General features: G+C 48.8%; 1 long non-coding RNA gene across 1 annotated transcript in view; it reads right to left on the reverse strand.

The window, feature by feature from the left end:
- LOC110568912 (uncharacterized) overlaps positions 1 to 19,858 on the reverse strand; it is a 303,666-nt gene that overhangs the window by 199,874 nt on the left and 83,934 nt on the right. The window contains exon 2 of the long non-coding RNA XR_002479079.2: positions 12,059 to 12,209. This is a non-coding gene — a long non-coding RNA (uncharacterized LOC110568912). The remainder of the gene's footprint in view (positions 1 to 12,058; positions 12,210 to 19,858) is intronic.

A 19,858-nucleotide genomic window follows, 5' to 3' on the forward strand; every position in this document is an offset into this window, starting at 1 on the left:
TTTGGATAGCCTACTACCAACGTCTTTACATTAAAGATACGAACTTCTGTTTAAAGTCACTTACATCTGTCTTTTCCCCCCAAACTAAACCTAATTCTAGCTAATTCAGAGGTAGAAAAGAAAGAAATTCAGAAACCCCTAAGAAAATCCAGAAACCGGAAAAAACAAGCTGGTCTTGCAGGGAGTTAAAGTGAATGGAGAATCACCGACATTCTGGTGGATCTAATGAATGTTCTAAGAGATTAGCTGTATTAGTCCGTTTTCACATTGCTGACAAAGACACACCCAAGACTGGGCGATTTACAAAGGAAAGAGTTTTAATGGACTTACAGTTCCACGTTGCCCGGGAGGCCTCAAAATTCCGGCAGAAGGCAAGGGGGAAGCGAGTCACATCCTACGCAGACGGCGGCAAGCGACGCGAGGACGCGTGCGGAGATAATCCCGTTTTTAAACCCATCAGATCTCGTGAGACCTATTCACTATCACGGGAACGTGGAAAGCACTAGAAAGACCCACCCCCATGATTCAATCGTCTCCTCCTGGGTCCCTTCCACAACACGTGGGAGTTATAAAAGCTACGAGATGAGATTTGGGTGGAGGCACACAGCCAAATCATATAGCTAGTGGTTCTCAAATTTGAGTGTGCATCAGCACCACCTGGAGAGTCTTCTCAAACACAGACTGCTGGGCCCCAACCCCAGAGTTTCTGATCCCATTATCTTGGGGTGAGGCCTGAAAATGTGCATTTGTAATGAGTTAGTAGGATGCTGATGCTGCTGGTTCAGGGGACCACGCTTGGAGAACCACTGTTCTAGGCGCTTCAGAGACACTTACCCAGACTCAGTTTTCTTGCGTGAGTTTCAGCTTTGTGGCTCTAACAAGGAGATATGATTTTCAGTTGCTTTCAAAGACCAGGGAATGTGGGGAGGCAGGAAGGGTCTGAACAACAGCTTGGGCAAGCTGAGCATCCAGCGAAGAGAAGATTTGTGATGCAAATGATTTACTGGTGTTCAGCTGGGAGCAGAAGGGATTTCAATATGGTGAGCCAAATCGAATTCATTACCTGACAATTAGCTCTAAATTAATGCAAGACTGTGCCGGCTGAAAGTGCTGTAAGGAAGAAGGTTCCTGACAGCTTGAGATGGGCAGGATCTGAGACATCAATCTTGGCTGGATTCAGAGAGGGCTTTCTCCCAGCTTGCCAGTGTACTCGGAGCTCAGAGAATGGCCAACGCCCCACTCGGACGCCCTTTCCAATTACACTCCCTCTAGGTTTAGTCCTCATGTAACCCAGCCCTACCGCACCCAGGATGGGCTTGGTCTCCTCTGCCCTGGCACCTCCAGGTTTGTTTCTCAAGAGACTGCCTTGTGTCGCACACAGGCTGGCTGCTAATTCTCCTGCAGTGAGATGCTGTAGGATGAAACTCATTATGTTTTATAGGAGCAAACTGTTAGCACTGTGCGAGTATATTTGACCTCCTCAAGTGGAAGTTGTAAATCCCTAGAGGATAGAAACTATCTTCCTTCTTTCTTTAGTTAATTATCTCCCCTACTTTTTCCCTCCCCTCCCCGCCCCTCCCTTCCTAAATCACTTTCCCACAGGGCTCCTGATGTAGTGCACACAGCAGTATGACTGTAATGAATGGTGACCTGCAGCTTGAGCATCCTTGGGACTTCATTTATTTATTCATTAAACATTATGTGCCAGGATGCAGGTCATGATGGCCTCTGACCACATAAAATGCATAGACTAGTCTACGAGACAGGCAACTGAGGAGTTAAAAATCAGACCCTAGGGTCCTAGGGCATGTGTATGGAGTAGGGGCACAGGACACTTTGCAGACAGACTCTTCTTACCAATGTAAGAATCCTCTCAGCCGGGCACAGTGGCTCAAGCCTATAATCCCAGCACTTTGGGAGGCTGAGGTGGGTGGATCACGAGGTCAAGAGATCGAGACCATCCTGGCCAACATAGTGAAACCCCGTCTCTACTAAAAATACAAAAATTAGCTGGGCATGGTGGCGCATGCCTGTAGTCCCAGCTACTCAGGAGGCTGAGGCAGGAGAATTGCTTGAACCCAGGAGGCAGAGGTTGCAGTGAGCCGAGATTGTGCCACTGCACTCCAACCTGGTGCCTGGCAACAGAGTGAGACTCTGTCTCAAAAAAAAGAAAAAAAAAAAAGAATCCTCTAAGCATTCTAGCTGGCAATGTGGACCCTCGTTCTCCTTCCCAGGACGAGCCTTAGCCCTGCCAACAGCCTACAGCTCTCACACTCTGCTGAGGATGCAAAGACATCATTGTCCAGGGTTGGCTCTGAAACATCAAGGCAAGGAAGGCAAAGACACGATGGGGAATAGGAGGACCACAGGGGCTACATCTGCCCCTTCTCCCTTAAACCTCCCTCAGCCCAAACACCCCTCAGAGCCTCTTCCAGTGGGAATCTTTCATTCCCCAATACCACCTTCTAGCAAGTTCAATAACCTCATATTTGCATCCTTGATAAAACTCTTTTGAAGTCTGTTGGGTTTCCCTTGGTTTGGACAAATGGCCCCCAGTATTTTTCTTTTCTCGTTTGACAGTGCTGAACTGTCACTCAGAGGGAAGACAGACAAGTCCATTTCCACCCATTGGTCAGATTCTCTCCCAAAAATAATTAACTTAGATCATTCGTGGAATGAATCTGCATTTTAAAACATTGAGAGACGCCAAAGGACATTTGCATAGTGCTTTACAAAATGCTGTAACATTCATATCTTATTTGACTTCCCTTATCACTCTTGGAATTCCCTCCAGTTTTACTGAAGAGCAGTAGGAAGTCATGAACGAAGGCCTGAGCTCTGGCCTTTGGCTCCCAGTCCAGTGCTCTTCCCAGCAGACCCTCCCTCCTTACTACATGCAGCAAATAATGTCCACATATCACAGTCTCAGAAAATGTGTGTGTGTGATGTGTGTTTGCATATCAGCCTCAACCTTCCACCCATCTCCACCACCACTGTCATCACACCTGCCATTCCTGGGTCAGAGTTGCCAAGGAGAATAAAAATGTTATATTCAGGGGTTCATCTGTATCAGCCAAGGTTCCCCAGAGAAACAGAACCATCAGGAGAGGTGTGGTGTGGTGTGTGTGTGTGTGTGTAATACTTACTTTTTATTTATTTGAAGAAATTGGTTCATGTGATTTTGAAGCTGGTCTGCAGAGCAGGCTGGAAACTCAGGCAGGAATTCATGCTGCAGTCTTGAGGCAGAATTTCTTCTTTCCTGGAAAAACTTTAGTTTTTGCTCTTAAAGTCTTCAACCAATTGGCTCAGGCCCCACTACGCTATAGAGGGCAATCTCCATCAGTTGAAGTGAGCTGACGGTAGATGGTAACCACATTTACGAAACACCCTGGTTATTGTCTAATATTGCAGCCTCACCAAGCCGGCATATGCAAATGACCATCCCATCATGTCCAGTGCTGGCGCTACGAACCAGAAGGCATGAGGAAGAAGAGTTTAGGGGAGACAAAAGTATCCCTTCTAACCAGAAACCCAGAGATAGGATGCCAAGAAAGGGAGCCTTCCCCACATGAGACTCAGGGGAAGGGTGACCTCTTCTGTCCCATCCTGCCAGGAATTTGAGAGATGTGTTCCCATCAGGGAGGGAGTCTGAATAAAACTCCTCTTCCCAGAGCACAGGCCCTGTACCCTCCCACAGCTGCTTCTGTGGCATGGTTCCAACCAGCTCCACTCAAAGACTCCTGTGCTAGGAAGAAGATGGTGTCACATCATGGCATCAGGATTCAAACACCATCAGGAGCCAGGGATGGGATACGTGGAGGGCTGGTAGCTGGGGCCCGAGGCAAACTGGACAGGAACACTTTGTCCACAGGAACCTGACAGTCATCTTTGAAATCACAGCAGCAACAACGTGCCTGAGAGAGCTGGGGGCCACCAGTCTGCCACCTTACTCAGGGGTAATGAAGGCCACAGCCTGGGAGCCGTAAGTGCTGAGTCACAGTCTGTGGAGAGATTCTGCAGATACAAAGAAGATGGGAAAAATACCTGATACCAACTAGGCTCAAAGACCCCAACAACTGCTCCCCATCTGCAGTCCCCTTCATATCCTGGAGCACCGATGAGCTCAGTCCTCACACTAATCCTCACCCTCCTGGAAAATAGTCACCCCAGGATTGATTTTTCCTGATTAAATTATTTCCTACATTTGATAAATAACACCTGCCCTGTCCTATGGCTTTCCTCTGACTCTGTTTATTAAATAATGCTCGAGATTTTTCTTCTTGCATGATAGGTACTAAAGGCACAAAATTCAAACTCATCATACCTAGGGGAGGGCTCCAGCCATCCATGGCTTCGCGCCAGACAGTGACAAGCTGAGCGAGTCCAGGAACTGAGGCAGCACAGCTTTAATGGAAAGAGATTTGGTTCTGGAGTCAGACCTAGGGGTCATCCTGGTGCAACCTCAGCCCCTGGGCGACTTTTGGCAAGCAGTTAACCTTCATAATCCTCAGCATGAAAATCATCTGAAAACAAGGTTTTCCCATCTGTAAAATGAGAATTGTTGATGCATCCATAGTATGGAAAACTACCTTTGACAGTGTAAAGTGCACATGAACACGGGCGCTAACCCACTCCCCATCCTGTTTATAACTCCCTCCTGAGCCTTGTCACCCACACCACCTCAGGCAGTTTCTGCTTTGGGGCTAGTGTGGGTTACTGCTGCTGTGTCACACACCACCACAAATGCATCGGATTTTCTTTTCTTTTCTTTTGAGAGGGAGTCTCTCTCTGTCACCCAGGCTGGAGTGCAGTGGTACAATCTCAGCTCACCGCAACCTCCGCCTCCCGGGTTCAAGCCATTCTCCTGCCTCAGCCTCCTGAATAGCTAGGATTACAGGTGCCCACCACCATGCCCGACTAATTTTTGTATTTTTAGTAGAGACGGGGTTTCTCCATGTTGGCCAGGTACTCTCTAACTCCTGATCTCGGTGATCTACCCACCTCGACCTCCCAAAGTGCTGGGATTACAGTCATAAGCCACCATGCCCAGCCATGCATCAACATTTTAAACAACCTTTTTTATGCTCAAGGATTCTGCTGGTCAAGAATTCAAACAAGGTGTATTAGTCTGTTTTCACACTGCTAAAAGAAATATACAAGACTGGGTAATCTATGAAGGAAAGAAGTTTAATTAACTCACAGTTCTGCATGGCTGGGAAGGCCTCTGAAAACTTACAATCATGGCAGAAGCTGAAGGAGAAGCAAGTACTTTCTTCACAAGGCGGCAGGAAAAGGAGAGAGTGAAGGAGGAACTGCCAAACGCTTATAAAACCATCGGATCTCATGAGAACTCACTCACTATCATGAGAACAGCATGGGGGAAACCACCCCCATGATCCAATCACCTCCCACCAGGTCCCTCCCTTGACACGTGGTATTAGAGATGAGATTTGAGTGGGGACGCAGAGCCAAACCCTATCACAGGACAAGGCAAGAATTGTTCCTCTCTGCTCCACAATGTCTGAGGGCTCAGCTGGAAAGCATCAGAGGCTGGGATGACTCTGACTACCTACTGGAATCATCTAAAGACCTGTTCACTGACACACCTGGCTGTTGACCACAACGCCTCCACGTGGCCTCTCCATGTGACTGCTTAGGCTTCCTCACAGCATGGTGGCTGGATTCCAAGAAAAAGTGTCCCAAGAAAGCCAACTGGAAAATGTACTGCCTTTTATTTATTTATTTTGAGACAGAGTTTTACTCTTGTTGCCCAGACTGGAGTGCAATGGTGTGATCTCGGCTCGTGGCAACCTCTGCCTCCTGGGTTCAAGCAATTCTCCTGCCTCCGCCTCCCAAGTAGCTGGAATTACAGGCATGCACTATCACATCCGGCTAATTTTGTATTTTTAGTAGAGATAGGGTTTCTACATGTTGGTCAGGCTGCTCTAGAACTCCCAACCTCAGGTGATCCACCTGCCTCAGCCTCCCAAAGTGCTGAGATTACAGGCATAAGCCACCGTGCCTGGCCTAATGTATTGCCTTTTATGACCTAGCCTCTGAAGTCCCATAGCATCACTTCAGCTATAATTGCACATCCACTCAGATTCATTGGGAAGAAAGATGGAAATTCCCACTGTAAGAATAACATGCGAGATGGAAGAGATTGTTACGGTCATTTTTGGAAAATTCGATCTGCCATCAGGTCTGTGTCATTAGATGAATGAACAAGCTAACAAGTTCAAATTTTGAACCAGGAATGGAACTTGGCAGATGTTGTCTCCCCCTATTCCTGGTCATTTCTGGCTCCAGATGTCCACTGAGATCAGCACAAGTTGTACCCGTATCAGGAAATCTGACCAAGACAAAGTGCAAACCACGAAGTCTTCTAAGGAGAGAGAGGGACAGATTGCCCTTTCCTCCCATCCTAATCTCCCTGCCTCCTTGGAGACCTAAGCTTGTCTTGGTATTTATGTCTCCCCATTTTCCAGAATGATTCCCCCCTCCCATCCTTTGGGCAGTGCTCCCCGGGTTCTGCAGGTTTGAGGTGTTTGTAGCACACCCTGCTACTTGGGGACTTACTGCAAATGCAGAATCTCCACCCCACCCTAGACCTACAGAAGCTGCATTTGAGCAAGATCCCCAAGTACTTCCTATACTTACTAAAGTGACTGCAGCACCAGAGTAGGGGAAAGAGAACTTGATTTGAAAGCTGTCACTGGGCTTCAATTCTAATTCTAGCTTTGTCCACTTACTAGCTGGGCAAAACTGGGCAAGTTATTTAATGTATCTGGGCCTCAGTTTCCATAATATGTAAATTTGGTATGATGATAGCTGTCTCAGTGTATGTGTATGTGTAGAGGCAGAGACAGAAACAGAGAGAGACAGAGAGGGAATGATCGTTCCTCCGAAGGCAGAGAACCAATACATTTCAACTCTACAAGCCAAGCACCACTGTCAGCCCCACCCTGCAGTGTGGAGACCTCTCCCACAGCCCCTCCCTGCTGTGGGGTCCATCAGGAGGCTGTGGGCAGAGTGGTCCTTTGGCCGTGGTGGTCCATGAAAATGGTGGGCAGTAGCACTGCAGGGAGACAGCAAGTCAGACCTTTCCTCCAGAGCGGCTGAAGCAGAGGCTCAACTTGTCCCCCTCCCAGGAGAGAGCTGTCTCTGAAAGGCAAGGGGGTCTCAGGAAGCCCACTCTCCTTTGGAGACGTTATTTATTTTTTCTAATAGAAACTGTTTATCACCCACTAATAGGAGTTTTGACTGGGGCTTTTTGTCACCCTTTAGACTCTGGAAATTAGGTCAATCCCCTCCAGAATTTACTTGAGCTGGGAAACCTGACTTTCAGTGGCTGCCTAGGGGCCCCGCCAGCAGGCTCAGTGAGGATTCACAGAACCACGGTCCCTGTGCCCAGGGCGGTCACAGAGGTCACCTCAGCTCTCCCCGCCACGACAACACCACAGATACCCAGGCCTGCCAGGCTCCAGGTGTGTCTGTGGGGATGGGGGAAGGCTTTGAGTAAAAATCATATATCAGTATCACCCTGGAAAGCAGGAGGAGAACCGGGAGAAATGTTAACAGAATCATTAACTATTCAGTCCCTCTAAGCCTTTATTCAAAACGTTCTGAAGAATGATCTCATCCTTCCCTTATGCTGCAAGCTGTGATGAAAGCTTGGGTCCTACTATATCGATACCAGTAGCTGGAAGTCCTTCCTTATGTCTAATTTAAAGGCTTACTGCTGTAAGTATCTGCGACTAGCTGCTCCCAGCACCTTGAACATAATAAGTTTTCTGTAAATACATGGTGCGTTGTTGCTCCAGAAGACCGTTCCCCAAGGAAAGCAGAAAAAAAATCTGCACAGCTTTCCTGCCTCCCTGGCAGATCTGGTTTCCTTAAGGCTAGACAGCCCAGGTGTGCTAAGCATCGTACTAGGCCCACTGGCCTCCTCCCCACGAGAGTCCAGACAGATGATCAACGCTGAATTGTCCTTCACAATTGGGCACAAAGCTGTGGGGACATGTGATTTTCTTTTCCCAAAGGAAACTTACACTGAGGTGCCTCATTGAAGTAGAAATAAAAACTAGGGAAATACTGCATCACAGAGATCAGGGACTCTCTAGCGGGAAATTTGTTACAGGAAACGATTCGGCTGCTGATCCTCAGGGTGACCAAGCCTCGGTTTGTCTTCTGTACCATGGCCTTTCTGCGAACGTAATAGGTCTGTTTGTTTAGTTACCCAGTAAAGTTCAGGCAAATCTAGGTAACTGTATAGGTACTGTTACTTATTAACACAGTTCAAACATTTCTGCAGAATGTGCTGGTGCTATGGCAGGAGTCTCCTTGGAGCCCAGCCTCAGCAGGCAGGATCGAGTGTCCTGGGACAGGTCATCCCGTGATCCTTGGAGCAGGGCCACAGAGGTCCTCACTCAGCGTCTTCCGAATCGCTGTGAGGCTGTGGGCCAAGTCTCTTTCCCAGGGCAGCCACATGCCGCTGGAAATGAGAGGCAGCAGAGGAAGCTGATTAAGTGAAGTTGGGGAGCTTGGGAGCTTAGGAGCCAGGAGGAGGGGCCGACAGCAGATCAGACCCTGAAGGCAGATGTCCCGGGAAGGGAGCGGGGAAGGAGCAGGCCTCCTCCACGCCACCTGGCTAATCCTTGAATCACAGAATCTGGGTAATATAGATGAGTTCTAATGATGCGATCCCCATATAGCCAGACTTGGAAAAGTCCAGCCCCACAGCCTAGGGGTGTGACTGGCATGGCTACAAAGGCAAAAGCCTTCCCTGAAGATTTGCTCTCAGCCCGTACAGATCTGGGTCTGGCTTTGGGGTTGAAGGCAAAGATTGAGGGGTCTGTAACCATGGGCTGAGGGTCCTCAGCAGTGCAGGGAAGCAAGTTCCTCAAAGGTCGGCTGCCCACCTCTGAGCAGGTGCAAACCCACCCAGAGCATCTCCTCTCTCTGTGGGAAAAACATGGAGAATTGCTAAACTTTGACCCCAGGCTGTGGACTGATTACAGACTACAATGGGAATGGACTGAGTTAACCAGCCGAAGGGGTCAGTATCTGACCTGTGGCTGACGAGGTCCCCAGATGCCTCACCAGGAACAGCCAGCCTTCACCTTCCTGAAAATTCTCTTGTGCTTTCGAATCACAACTTAGCTGCTCAGTTTCTTGGTTCCTCCAGGGAGTGCTATCTATCATTTCAGCCTGCCAGCACCCTGTCAAACCCAGCTATTCATACAAATCTGCTAATAGGAGAGCCTTCTCTTTCTTCCAGAAGCTTCTGTCACAGGCAGAGGAGGATGGAAAAAAAGGACAGGAGGGGAAAATGGGAGAGGAGCAGCCTGCAGCATTAGGGACCCAAATTACAGTGATTGAGAGGAGAGAACAGAGGGAATCATGGCAGACCCATGGAGGTGGTGTTTATGACAGATGGGGTCTTGCAAGGGATCCTCTGTTCACCAATGCAGAGGCAGACAGCTAACACAGCTGCAAGAGGACCAGTTCCTGGAAGCCATCCTGGGAGGTACTATGAAATCCCTGTATTTCATTTCACATGTCTATATGTTTGAGTCTGCACATGGGGTGATGTAGGTAGAAAAAAAGTTCATTCACACTCCCCACCACAAAGAATTCCTATCCAAGATGTGCCCATCGAAGTTACCAGAACCCCCACCATGCCTCCTGGCCTGCCCCACCTCCCGCTCCCAGGTGATGCCCCCCATCTGCCTTCTCCCACCCCCCAATCAAAATTCCAAAATCTAGGGCCTCCAACTCCATTTCCACCTATAGCTCTCCTTAGGGACTACCTTCCAGGGGGCCCCGTTGGAGCGAGCCCATGTATATACAGTAAATGGAGTCACTCAGCAGCAGCTGGCAAATGTTTTCAATGAGTTGGAAAATCAGGTTGAAGGTATCGTGAAATATGGTGCTTACAGGGAGGCCCAGACGCGTGGGCTAAGTGCTTTGTGATTAGGCCTGCCTTACCCATTCCTCCCTCCAAACCCCGTCTCTTCACCCTCCTTCTTTCCGTCTCCAGAGTTTTTAAAGTTAAAATGTGCCTACGTATTTTATTAATATCTTGTAAGAGAAGCTTCTTCAAGCAAACGGTCCTTTGCCTTAGGGGTCAATGTGATCTTTTTTGTACATGTGTATAGCAGGATATGTTGGCTTGTAAATGTGCGTGAGTTTCTGAGTATAGGTGCCGAATAAATGTTTATTGATGATGCCTACCTATGCAGCCTGCATGGTGCCTGCATTTCTATTGCATGCACATCTGCACATCATGCACACACACACACACACACACACACACACACACACACACAGCCTTGCTTCCAGTGCCATACATGCTCTATTTTCAGTTTCTGAATGTCCTGAGAGGTTATATCCTATCTAGATGGATGGACAGAGAGCACACTTGGATTTCTACCAAGATATGTTCTCCTAATTCACCAGAACCCCCGCTCCCCTACACACAGCATCTCACGCCACACAGTGCAGGGAAGCACAATCCTCAAAGGTCAGTTGCCCACCTCTGAGCAGGTGCAAACCCACCCAGTGCAGCCTCCCATCCACCCTTTCTCCCGTCTGACTTCTGCTCTCCTCCTAAATGGTCTCTCTTTGCCCCCTGCCTCCTCCTCCTTCATGTCCCTTCTCCAGAGAGGCAGAGGTTAGGTGTGCTTGACTCGGATTCACCAAGTGAATACATCAAAACAGCAAAGGGACGTGGACACCATCTCCACCCTCTCATTTCATGGACGGGCTAACTGAGGCTCAGGGATGCTGAAGGATTTCTCCCACATGCACAAGATAGGTCACAGAAGAGCCTGTACCAGAGCATGTGTTTTCCAGCCTTCCCCACAACCTGGCCCTGGGTGAAGGAAGCGCTTCCCCCGACCTACCTCCGCCTCCCACATCAGAGGTGCTGCACCTAGTGAGTGCAGCCAACCAAGATCACCGGGGGTGAAATGATCAACCCGTGCAGCCTGGGCTGACAGTCACATCGACTGTCTCTAGGATGGAAACCTGGTAGGGATCCTGTTTCCCGTGAGCAAGAAGAACGCGAGGTGAGACACAGGAGGACCCATCCCGCTGCTCTCGGGTGTCTCATGTGACTTCACAGAGGACAGACTTGGCCCCTCCGTGCCCAGCTCTGGCAGGTGGCACGTTAGTGGACTCTGTCCAGCAGGCAGAGCTCACAGAGAGGAAGAACAAGACGACATAAGCATGACATCCCAGATGCTGGCCCTGGGAGGGGTATTAGGGACCATCTCCTCATTCAGTGTCCTTGTATTACACAGAAACTGGCCACAGAGAGAGGCTCCAGGACTGGCCAAGGCCGCCGGGACCGGTCCCTGGCTCTGCACTCCCAGGGTGCTGTTCTGCTCACAAACCCTCGCCTTCCATTCCTTTTTGGAGTGGGTCCTGGTGGCACTCCTATGGGAACGGCGTGCGGGGAGGCCTAGATGTGGCCTGGCCTCAGGTAAGGACACATCCAGGTGACCCGCCTGCTGCGTCCCTGCTCTCTGTGCCACACCCAAGTCCCTTTGCTTCCCGGAGATGGAGCAAATGACGGAGGCTCCCGGAGGAGGCTGGCCTGGGGACACACGGTGTGCGAGCTCTTTCGTCCACCTGGGTCACCCTCCGCAAAGCCACTGCTCCGGGCTTCCCGCGCCGGTCCCCAGGCAGCCAGTACTGACGCTGAAGGCAAGGAAGGAAGGGGCTGCGGCCGCGTGGTTCCTTCTCCAAGGACAGGCGCGCCCTCTCCTGCTGGAAGGAGGAAGCGCGGGCCCGGCCCCGCTCAGAGCCCGAGCGTGGAACCCGCAGCCGCCCGCGCCACCGGAGAAAACGGCTTAGAAAAAGCCTGCCGCCGCCGGGAAGACAACCAGAGGCCTTCCTATTTCTGGGGTGCTCTGAGGTTTCAGGAGGGAGTAGAATCTGGGAGGAGAAGGAAGAGGGGCTGGCTGAACTCTGTGAGGAGAGGGAGAGGATCCTTGCATTTGGGATTTAGGACAAAAATCCTTGCATTTGGGATTTAGGGCAAAATACTTACATTTGGGATTTAGGCTCCTTCCCATCCTTTGTCCTCTCCACGAAGTTCCTCTCTCTCCAACCACCAAACTGTGCCCATGAAGTGAATGGCCCGATAAGGAGCCAGTGGGAGCCGCAGTGTCTGGAGATTTTACTCGGCCATCTCTCGAGCCCTGGGAAAAGTTTTAAAATGTTCACTTTGGCAACTTTGAGCTTGGTTGAAAGCATGGTGTCTCCGCAGGAAGAGTACACGACTAGGAAGGAGGCTTCCTGGGATCTGCTTCCATTTCAACCACTCTTTTCCCCTGTGTTAAGTCACGTGTCCTCTCTATGGCTCAGTTTCCTGGCCTATTAAATGGACCTTTCATGTCCTGGAAAATTCATTGACGGACCAGATATGCTACAGCACTAGCAAACGGTGGTGCCATTGCCCTGCTCTGGCTGGGTTGTCTTTCCCCAGAAACGGGCAGTGGTGAGAGGAAGGTGGAGACAGAGCCACATGCCATCTCCCCTGCTCCTCGCCCCTGCTGGGACTCCCACTGTGCAGTGTCTCCCTCTTGCCTCTGGAAAATCCCAGGGACTCCATCCTTAAGGCATCCCCTAGGATGTGCAAATAAAAATGCCGTTGGTGGTGGGGGCAACATATTCAGTGAAAATCCACCAGGGACACTGGCTGGGGCTGGAGCAGGACGGGAGTGAGGGGAATCCTGCTCAAGGAAGGCAGGAGGGAGCAGGGACAAGGTCCCCGGACAGCACCAGCAGGAGGGTCCCAGCATAGGGGCGTGGAAGTGGCATGGAAAGGAAGTTCTCTCTGATTTTAGAATATCCGTGGAGCCAGCCCTGAGTTGCTTTCCTTGTCGGAGAGATCACAAACATAGGCTTTGGAAGGAGCTGGTGAACGAGCTATAAGGTCAGCTACTGACCCCTCAGCCTCACTGACCTCATCCAGAAATTGGGGCTGTAAAACCTATCCCAGTGCAAGTCAACTGCTTCACCCAGTAAGCAGCATAGAGGTGCACAAAATTACTGTTGTTATTATTATCGTGATCATCATGGTCCTATCAGGCCTAACCCTCTAATTTTCTGTGTGATGTTCCCTTACTTAAATTTCTGTTTCCTCATCAACAAAACTTACGCTTGTCCCTCCTTAGCTCTGGGGGTTGTGGTGGGAAGGAGGAAAAAGGCATCCCAGGTGCATGTGCGGAGGAATGTCCCCGAGGGACCCGAAACGCTATTATTGAAGGCTAAATGTTCCGTGGCTAAAAGCTGCTATAGCGATCTTTGCATCCACTTGGTTTGAATGGGCACATTACTGTAATGTCCCAGAGCTGCAGTCAGCACGAGGAAGGTTGAACTATTTGTAACGAGATGCATGAGCAGCATAAAGATCAAATGGTGGAGGAGAGCGCATGTGGCTCACCTGAGAAAACAGGGCTAGTTGCTTTGAATATGGCTGGAATCCATCCATAGCCACCTGCCTCGGAAACCACTGCCTGGGGCTTCCTGTGGGAAGGACAGCGGAGACAGGAACAGTTGGAGAAAGAAGGCAAGCATGAGGAGCAGAGAGACAAAGGCAAGCCACTGGACACTGTGAGAGAGAATCCAGTCACAATTCCAGCTCCAGGGGCATTACGGATGCTAAGATTCCTGTCCTCCACCTGCAGCTCCGAGAATAACACCTGCCCTCCAGCAAGTTTCCTTCCTTCAAACCCTCAGATCTGGACTGAGCTCCTTGTTCTTGGTGTCAAGCTGTTCAGGTGAACAGGTCCAGGCTATTTATCCCCCTGCTCTCTCGTCCACGGGGACAGAGCATGCCATGGCTGCAGGTCTCCAAGGCTCCACTTGGAATAGACGTGAGAGGCGACTGTCCCTGGAAGGACTAGGGATGTGGCAGGAGATGGAAACCAGACAAGCTGGACAAAAACACTTGCAGACCCTGATCAATATGCCCTCCAGGCCACTGCCGCCTTTTAGCTATGGTAAGGCCTTCCCTGTCAGGCCCCTCTCTGGTCTGGTAGCTCCTCTCCATCGTCCCCCATCAGCTCCTCCCCAGAATTTCATTTGAAATTGATTCCAATATTGGGAGGGGTCTGGGAAGAATGTCATTTGGCTGAAATCAAACACCCCATGGGATGACCAGACGTTCATCCTCCTTTTTCTTTTCCTTCCACCCTGGGGAAATCTCTGGGTCTTGGTTTTGTCATCTGCAGATTAAGAGCAGGAGTCCACGCTCTCTAAGGACCCTACTCACTTCTACCTGGTGACCCAAATAACTCACTTCCTCTCCCAATATCATATGTGGCACGGATTCACACTCATGCTCAACGTTCAGTCCAATTTATCAGCCTCATCTCCACACGTGGTGTCGTTTTGCCCTGCCGGCTAGCAAGGCCGGTGCCTTTCAGCACTCACAGTCTGATGGCTGCCTCCACCCTCCTCACCCTCCCACTTACCAGAGAAGGAGTTCCTCCCAGCTCCCCTCAACGCACCGGATGCTTCATGCCACTCTTTTTTATTATTATAGCAAAATATGCATAACTTAATTTTTATCATTTTAACCCTTTGTCAGCATACAATTTGGTGGCATTAAGTGCATTCACAATAATGTGTAACTATCACCACTTTTTTATCATCCCCAGCACAAACTCCGTACCCATCCCCAGATAACCCCAATCTACTTTCTGTCTCTATGAATTTCACTATTTTAGGTATCTCATATAAATGGAAAATACAGTATTTGTCCTTCTGTGTCTTGCATATTTTGCCTAGTACAATCTTTTCAAAAAGTCTGTCCATACTGTAGCATACGTAAAAATTTACTTTCTTTTTATGACTAAATAATATTTCATTGTATGGATATACCACAGTTTACTATCCATTCATCCATCAATGGACACATGGGTTGCTTCAACCTCTTGGCTATTGTGAATACTGCTGCTATGAACATTAATGTGCAAATATCCCTGCCTTCAATTTTTTTCAGGATCTACCTAGCAGTAGAATTGCCAGATCCCATGGTAATTTTGTGTTTATGTTTTTGAAGACCTGCCAAACTATTCACAGAGGTTGCACCATTTTGTATTCCCACCAGCATTGTATGGGGGCTCCAAATTCTCCATGTCTTCAGTAACACCTGTTATCTTCCGTTTCTTGATTCTAGACCCCCTGATATAGCCCCCCTAGTAAGTGTGAAGTGGCTTCATTTCACTCCTCCCTCCACACCCAAGATCTTTGTACTTTTGTCTGTCAACCCTAATCTTAATAGCACATTAGATACAGATAATGCAGTTGAAGGCTGAAGGCTCCTGGAAGGCAGGAACCATGTGTGGTTTCCTCAAGGTCAGGTTCTCATGTCCTCAGGCCACCAGGTGGGGCCCAAGGGTGGTGTGTCAGTGGGAATAGCCATTGTCTCTATGAGCCAGTCTTGGTCACAGTTGTCTGCCTTGGACTGCAAGGTCCTGAGCCCAGCTGTGTCAGTCTTTTTCCTTGGCAGAACATGGAATGCTCAATGACTTAAGAGTGGTGTCAGCTGGGCGTGGTGGCTCACGCCTGTAATCCCAGCACTTTGGGAGACCGAGGCAGGCAAATCACGAGGTCAGGAGTTTGAGACCAGCCTGGCCAGTATGGTGAAACTCTATCTCTCCTAAAAATACAAAAATTAGCCAGGCATGGTGACATCCACTGTAGTCCCAGTTACTCGGGAGGCTGAGGCCGGAGAATCGCTTGAATCCAGGAGGCGGAGGTTGCAGTGAGCTGAGATTGCACCACTGCACTCCAGCCTGGGCAACAGAGCGAGACTCCATCTCAAAGAAAAAAAAAAGAATAGGGAGAATAATAAATGAAAGAGAATTTTTTTTAAGTTGGAAGATACTGAAACTAAAATAACAGGACCCAAAGAGTGAAATGGGAGAGGAGAAAGATTGGAGGAGAGAACTGATTCCAGAATCCACTCTCCAGAGAGGCAAATTCCACAAGCTTCTTGGCAGTGCCTGATTCTGAGGCCTCGTAGATCTGAGCTGGGAAATTGAAGAGATGATGCAGCCCAGCTCCACACCACCTTCACTACAAATCAGCTGCAGGAGGCTGAGGGGCACAGCTTTCCCTGGGGCTCTGCTAGACTCCGAGGAGCCTGGGTGCCCCCAAGAATTTCAGTTGGGGCCCCAACAGACTATCTAGCCATTGTCAAGACAGCTGTAGCTCTGGGCACTGCCAAGGGGGCTTCTCATTGCCGGGCCCTGGAGGGCTGCAGGCTGCCCCAGGAGAGGGGCCCTTGGGGACTTGGCCACAGTGGAACCTGTGTGGTCCTGTTAACCAGTGAGTGGCTTTGTCCCTGCTTCTTCGTGTCCAGACAGCCATGGAAAAAGCAAAAGAGATGCTCAGGCCGGACGCGGTGGCTCACGCCTGTAATCCCAGCACTTTGGGAGGCCAAGGTGGCAGATCACGAGGTCAAGAGATAGAGACCATCCTGGCCAACATGGTGAAACCCCGTCTCTACTAAAAATAAAAAAATTAGCTGGGCGTGGTGGTGTGCGCCTGTAGTCCCAGCTACTTGGGAGGCTGAGGCAGGAGAATTGCTTGAACCCGGGAGGTGGAGGTTGCAGTGAGCCAAGATTGTGCCACTGCACTCCAGCCTGGTGATGGAGAGAGACTCTGTCTCAAAAAAAAAAAAAAAAAGAGATACTCAGAAGCTCAGGAGCTTACTAACAAGTTGGGATAAGGGAGATGAATGGAGAGAGCCAGAGAGTCCAGAGAGAGGATTGAGAATGGGCACACACTGGGGCAAAGGGGGAATGGGGAACACTGATCAAAGGTAAATTCAGTGTGTAGGTCTAAACTGCAACGCTTTCCCCTCTCTGGTGCCTTCTTACTCCCTCTTCCTTCATCTCTCTCCCAGTTATTATCAAAGGAAAATTTACGAAGGGCTCGAGGCATTGGATATTCCCTGTATTTCAATCTAACTTTTTGCAGTCTCCAGTGAACAGCTCCGCTGCCTCTGCCTGTCAGGGAATTTAAATTGCAGATGGGATGGTGAACCCTCGCCCAGAGCAGGAGCAGCCCCTCTGGTGAGCATCAGTATTGCTTAGCAACTAGGGCAGCCCAGAAAAACTTTAGGAAGCAGCAGAAAGTTCCACTCTGGAAAGTGCCCTTGAGTCAGGGCATCTCTTGGGAACAGGGAAGGCATTTCCCAGAAAGGAGCAGCAGCCAGGTAAGAGATCTGCTCATTCCAGGCTCAGGGGTACGGCCAGAGGGCACAGTCAGCACCACTCTGCACATCACCATTGTTTGTCTCCTTCTCCGAGGGTCAGAATGCCCACCGGCCTCCATGTAGTTTTTGACATTCATTGTTTTGGAGAGAGCTTTCAAATGCATGGTATCTTCCCTACGTACCCCCCTCACACCTCACACACCAACAAAAAATAGAGATGGGAATGAATAATACCAATGCACTAACATACACATAACGTGCACACACACGCTCATATGGTTTGGCTGTGTCCCCACCCAAATCTCATCTTGAATTGTAACTCCCACAATTCCCATATGTTATGAGAGGCACCCAGTAGGAGGTCATTGAATCATGGGGGCGGGTCTTTCCCGTGCTGTTCTTGTGATAGTGAATGAGTCCTATGCTATCTGATGGTTTTATAAGGGGGTGTTCCCCTGCACAGAACCTCTTCTCTCATCTGTCACCATGTGAGAGGTGCCTTTCGCCTTCTGCCATGATTGTGAGGCCTCCCCAGCTACGTGGAACTGTGAGTCCATTAAACTTCTTTCTTTTGTAAATTTCCCGATCTCAGGTATGTCTTTATCAGCAGCATGAGAACAGACTAATACACAGACATAATCACAAGCTTAGATAGGGAAGAGCTTATGCTGCCAAAAACAAAATGCCAGCAAATACCCACAGCAGGTCAAAAGGAACAAACTCATTACATCTACTCCTTTTCACAGCTCAGTTCTCGGGACAGTGTTTCTTTAATTATGGCCTTCCCTCAATAAAGTGTTTGCTACATTTAGCATCCTCGTCTGAAAGGCAAGAATGCCCCAGCTGTGCCTGAGGCCATCATCAACACATGCTTTTACAGTGGAGCTTGAGCAACATGGGTTTAAACTGCACAGGACCACTTAGACGTGAATTTTCTTCCAGCTCTGCCACCTCGAGACAGCGAGACCAACCCAGTTCCTCAACGTGAAGATAACAAGGATAAAAATGTTATGATAACGAATAGTGAATATATTTTCTCTTCCTTAAGGTTTTCTTAATCACAATGTCTTTCCTCTAGCTTGCTTTATTGTAAAAATACTGTAGAAGGTACATATAACATACAAAATATGTGTTAATCAGTTCTTATGTTATTTGTAAGGTTTCCAGTCAACAATGGACTTTTAGTAGTAAAGGTTTTAGGGAACCAAAGTTATTTTTGGATTTTCAATTGCGTGGGGTTCAGCACCCCTAAACCCTGTATTGTTTGAGGGCTGTTGAGAAATGCTAAGTGTATGATTGCTGAGAAATGCTGAGTGTATGATACAATATATTGTTGACTAGGAAGAACAGCGGCAAGGAAAACCTAGCCACGCCCCACCCCCAAGTGGAAAACTACTTGGGGCATTCTAAAGTCGCAGAATAGTATATGTATATCATACACCGGTTGAAAACAATTCTTTAAGCATGGGATATGTGACCCTGCCCACATGACTCCCTCATGGAGAATACTTTTTAGTTTGTCTGTGATCAGTGATAAGTGGGCACCAGCTGCTTACCTGGTTTATTTTTGTGTTATGAGAAAATACTGAACATCTGTTTGTTAATAATCATCACCTGTTTAGAAAGAATAAATATGTGGGTCAGAGGCTGTTCGGGGCCCTCAGCCCAGAATGCAGTCAGTCCTGGAGGCCCTCAGCTCGGAAGGCTGTTGGCCCCCAGATAGTCCCACTTTGCTGTTCTGTCTGGATGTCTGCTTCTCAAATGTTTCAGTGCCACCTGGGTGGGGTTCTCTACGGCTGAGCTAGTCTCAGTAAAGGGTCAATTGTACTTAAATAATTGGCTTTGAAAATAAAAATGTGAATAGTAGTTCAATGTCAATGTTTGGCAAAGTCTGCATATTCTGGTGTTCCATCAATTTGGAGCTATGGTATACCTTATACACACTCTCACAGAAAAACACCCCCATGTTAGACACACCCACCTACCTCTGGCCTGTGTCTACAAGAAAGCTAATATATTTTCTGCCTTCCTGTTTTGAATCATGTCTTACCTAAAAAAGATACATTGAAGTCCTGCTCCCCAGTACAACAGAAGGTGAATTTATTTGGAAATATGGTTATTGCAGATGTAACTAGTTAAGATAAGGTCATACTGGCGCATACTAATACAGTGGTATCAGTCCATTCTCACACTGCTAATAAAGACATACCCAAGACTGGGTAATTTATAAAGGAAAGAGGTGTAATTGACTCACAGTTCTGCATGGCTAGGGAGACCTCACAATCATGGTGGAAGGCAAGGAGGAGCAAAGCAATGTCTTACGTGGCAGCAGGCAAGAGGGCATGTGCAGCGGAACTCTCCCTGATAAAACGTCAGATCTCGTGACATTTATTCACTATCACGAGAACAGCATGGGAAAACCCTGCCTCCATGATTCAATTACCTCTCACTGGTTCCCTCCCACAACATGTGGGGATTATGGGAGCTACAATTCAAAATGAGATTTGGGTGGGGACACAGCCAAACCATATCAACATTCATGTGAACATACAGGGACACAGGAGAACGCCATGTGAAGATGAAGGCAAGATTGGAGTCATGCAGCTGCTAAAACAC

Source organism: Aotus nancymaae, unplaced genomic scaffold, assembly GCF_030222135.1.
Source record: "Aotus nancymaae isolate 86718 unplaced genomic scaffold, 86718_ANA_hifiasm-v0.15.2.pri h1tg000002l, whole genome shotgun sequence".
NCBI lineage: Eukaryota > Metazoa > Chordata > Mammalia > Primates > Aotidae > Aotus > Aotus nancymaae.